At 34.3% G+C, this 4,641-nt stretch overlaps 1 protein-coding gene across 5 annotated transcripts in view; it reads left to right on the top strand.

Moving 5' to 3' along the window:
- nav3 (neuron navigator 3) overlaps positions 1-3,787 on the top strand; it is a 140,162-nt gene extending 136,375 nt beyond the window's left edge. For all 5 annotated transcript variants that reach the window (XM_060889249.1, XM_060889248.1, XM_060889247.1 and 2 more), the window contains one exon: positions 1-3,787. This exon is cut by the window's left edge and continues 234 nt beyond it. The gene's annotated coding sequence lies outside the window, so the exon portion shown is untranslated.
- Positions 3,788-4,641: the final 854 nt, after the last annotated feature.

The raw sequence follows: 4,641 nt of genomic DNA, 5'->3' as shown, positions 1-4,641 counted from the left end.
CATTCTGATCGTCAGTCACACGTACTGGGGTCTCGTTTTTTCCTCTGGAGTCTCTGTGGTGCTGCTGTGGTGCCAAAATCCGTTAACGTTTGTACGCCAACAAGCACAAGCCTCGTCTCATTTGCGCTAATGCGAAACCACTTCATCAGCATTAACGAGTCCAACGATGATCATCTTTAATGCCTGAACTGAAGCGAGTCACACGTTAATTCACGCTAATTCCACTGCCTGCAGTTCCCTTTCCTCCACCAGGAGCGCTGTAGTGCTAGGATTATTATTCCCAGTGGACGAGGGGACGAGGGGACGAGTCTGATTACGGTGCTTCTTTGCTGCCTTAACTGTGCTGAGCTCTAAAGGTCTTCTGCAGAATTTAACAAAATGAAAAAAAGCGTCGTCTTTTTTCAGAGAAGACGGAAATGTAAATCAATAAATGCCACGTTTGCATATTTTATTTTTGTTACCTCACGAGTGAGTGTTCGATTTCGGACGCAGCGTTCTAGAAGCCGAGTAAAATAAACCAGATGTAATATGGAATTTATGGAATCCCAGTTGAGCTGGGACGAGCTGAACTCTGAGGACGAGCACAAATAAGACAAGTTGCTTAGCTAGCATGCTGTTTTTACTTCTGTCGTCTGTGTGTGTGTGTGTGTGTGTGTGTGTGTGTGTGTGTGTGTGTGTGTGTGTGAGGTTCAGAATTTGAAGTCTTGCACATTTTCTCAGATTCATTCTACAGAGAGAAAACTAAATATTGTGAATTGTTCACTAGAAAAAAAATCAAAAGAACAATGTAAAGTTTAATATTAATGCTAATGCTAAAGTCTAACGTCGCTATAAATCCACAGCCAATGGAGGAGTTATGATGATGATCAGAACCATAAAAATTCACATCAACTTTTTAAAAGCACTTTTCCTTCAAAACACACTGAACACGACACCTTCTTTTTTTTTTCTTTTTTTTTTAATGATGATTTTTTCATTTATCAGGAAAAATAAATCTGGTATATAAATTAAATGTAAAGCCTCAAAAATCTCAATAGTTTATGAAAATGTTTCTAAATAAAATGATTGTTCCAGTTTCAGGGCAGAAACGTGTAAAATCGGTGCTTTATTGTTGTTTTACATTTTGAGTTTTATTTCTGCTGCAGTGAAAAGTTGTTTTTAAAAAGTGCTTTTTGTCTAAAAAAAACGTGTGTTAATGAAAGATAAACGTCTTTAATCGAATCTGAGAATAAACAGAAACCTACTGTAGGATTGACATAAACATACTTATGATTCAGTGTATTAACAGTAACATGATCACTACCTCAAAATCAAGTTATTCTATTAAAGTACAAAACTGTCCCCGGATTTTACTGAGATATTAATAAATAAAAACACAAATAAACAAATAAACACAAATAAATGGAAATAAATATTAAAGTGTAGAGATGATCTTAGTGATGATCGTTTCTACACCTGCCCCTCACTGCACCTGCCCCTCACTGCACCTGCCCCTCACTACACCTGCCCCTCACTGCACCTGCCCCTCACTACACTTGCCCCTCACTACACCTGCCCCTCACTGCACCTGCCCCTCACTACACCTGCCCCTCACTGCACCTGCCCCTCACTGCACCTGCCCCTCACTACACCTGCCCCTCACTGCACCTGCCCCTCACTGCACCTGCCCCTCACTGCACCTGCCCCTCACTACACCTGCCCCTCACTGCACCTGCCCCTCACTGCACCTGCCCCTCACTGCACCTGCCCCTCACTGCACCTGCCCCTCACTACACCTGCCCCTCACTGCACCTGCCCCTCACTGCACCTGCCCCTCACTACACCTGCCCCTCACTGCACCTGCCCCTCACTACACCTGCCCCTCACTGCACCTGCCCCGAATGTGTGCTGCTTTACTTTGCAGTCATCGACTAAACATATTTACATTTTATTTAAAACAATAAAAAATATTTTCAGTTTCCAAAAAAAATTAAAATGTTCTTCAGCTTGAGGAATTTAACCTTCAGGTTGATGCTTGAGACAAAAAGAGTAGAAATAAAAACCCAAATAAATATCATTAAATTCTATAAAATTTAAACTGAATTCTTATTTTATTATTTTTTTAATAATTTCTTTTTGACGGAAACATCAGACGCCGTCAGTTAAAATGTCTGGAAACAGAGACGAGCTTCGTGTCACGAAGAGTCGAGAAAAACAGTGTAAAGTTTTACAGTTTGATTTAAGGACAAAATGAACGTGAAAGTGAAAAACTGCCACGTTTTAAAGTGACGGAGCTTCAGAACATCGAGCTCCTGAAGTGAGCGCAAAAAATGTAAAAAAGTAAAAAGGTGCTTTCAGTAAGCGGTGCTTTATAAATCTAATAAATAAAATACATTTATATTATAATAATAATAATAATAATAATAATAATAATAATAATAATAATAATAATAATAATAATACAGAAGCAGCTCATGCTTTGTGTTGGAGTTTAAAATAAAACCCTGAATATAAAGTTTAAAATTTTCCCCCGAAATGTTTACAAAAAAAAAATCTGTAAAGATGCCAAAATCCTCCAGGTGCTAATGACCTTTGACCTTTCCCACAGTGCCGTTGTTTCTGGAACACGTCCTGCGATACATCCTGCGATCGTGCAACGTTTGTTTGTTTTTGTTTGTTTGTTTTTAGGAAATTGTAAAAATTTTCTGCACATTTTTTAAGCAGCGATTAAAATCTCTGTGTGATGTTTAAAGACGAAAAAAAAGTTCTGTGTTTAATTTATAAAAAATAACACAAAGGTGCAAAATGACACAAAACATTCCTGCATTCATTTATTTTAACATTTACATTTTTTTACAACTTTCTTTAAATCTTAAATAAAATATTTTTAGTCTCCAGTTTCATAGCAGACGAAGCAACAACGATAATAAAACTTCACGACGTTTACAATTTTTAATTCAGATTCGTTCCCAAAAATATAAATCACTAAAATTCGAGTGAAAAAAATCGAGCTGGATTGAATTTTTTTACTCTTTTATTAGTCTTTTTTCTCTGTTTAACTTTCACTCCTTTCCTTTGTGGTGGTTTTGTGAGTGTTGTAAAGTTTGTAAAGTTTCATTTCTACCCTGAATTTTACTGCACAGTGATTCATTAAACAGAGTCGACTTCATCCCACAAACTAATGACTCGGATCTCGTAACTAAACACGAGTTTGGACTTTAATCTTCACTGCAGAAGTTTAAGGAATTGAATAATTTCTCGAGAAATTAAAAAGAAACTCGTCCAAGTATTTTAACACTCCTTCGGTTACAGTGTAGGAATTTCCCAGCATGCACTGCAACCGCTCTCACTTTAATAAAAGGACTAAAGTTGACCTGGATTGGACTTTTGACCTTTAATAACCTCTTCAGTCTTCACCACTTTATTATTTATTTTAAATTTATATCCAAATAAATTTTTTTTTTTTTCATTTTTAATCAGAATCATTTATTCTGATTATTTTTGCTCCAAACAAATCCAGATTTTAGATTTAATTAATAATAATAATAATAATAATAATAATAATAATAATAATGCTGATGTAACATGTCAGTGTTCTTCTTGTCTTGTTTATTTGTGTGTAGTCGCTTCTCTGTCTCTGTGCGAGAGTTACATTAATTCTGGTTTGATTTCGGTGCGTAAATGTTTTATATTTTGTACATTTGTAAGTAACATATCATGTAAATATTAAGAGACTGCGGTTTAAAATCATCTGGAGAATTTTGTAGTCTTTGTAAAATCTGAATAAATGGAGTTTGGTGTCACTGAAGGCTGCTGTTGAGTCTGTAGATTAAATAACGAGTCTCACAACAAACCTGTGATCATCATCTGATACACCACTGAACATGAGCTGAACATTACATACAAGAAAAGAAAAATTAATCAAATAAAATAACAATAAAACTATTTTAGATTTTTATTATTATTTGTTTGGGTTGTTTTTTATCTTCAATTAATAACAGATTTTTTTTAATGAAGATTTGATTTATTTTACATTTATATACCACACATTTGAAATATATTAAACATTTAATGATAAACATCATATTAGAGAAAGTTCAGTTCAGGTAATAAAAAAACTTTCTTTCTTTTTCTCCCCATTTATATTTTTAAATGCTTTACATTATTTTTCAAATATTGTACATGCTATATATATATATATATATATATATATATATATATATATATATATATATATATATATATATATATTACATTTTATATGAACTTTATTTGGATCTTTATTTACTTCTAAAAGTAAATATCACTGAGGAGTAAAGTGTACATTTAAGATAACTTTCATTTTTAATTATATATATTATATATAATATAAAAAGTGGATACATTGTAATAGTATTATAAAGTTTTTTACATTCATAAAGTATATAATAGAAATATTAAACAAACATTTCATAAATTATTTACATGATAAAATGATTTTTGCCCTACTTCCTGCTCAAATCCAGCAGGGGGCAGCATCACACCAGAGTTCAGTCTGTATCTGTGTGACTGTGTGTGATGCCGTGTCTATGTGAGTAAAGCTGTGAGTACTCCAACTCTTCTGATTGGTCAGTGAAGCGTGCGCTGTGATTGGCTGAGTGTAGCAGCACACAATGTGGGTGC

Source organism: Tachysurus vachellii, chromosome 16 (assembly GCF_030014155.1).
Source record: "Tachysurus vachellii isolate PV-2020 chromosome 16, HZAU_Pvac_v1, whole genome shotgun sequence".
Classification (NCBI taxonomy): Eukaryota; Metazoa; Chordata; class Actinopteri; order Siluriformes; family Bagridae; genus Tachysurus; species Tachysurus vachellii.
Note: the sequence above shows the minus strand (reverse complement) of the source record. Positions and strands in the feature narration are given on the sequence as shown.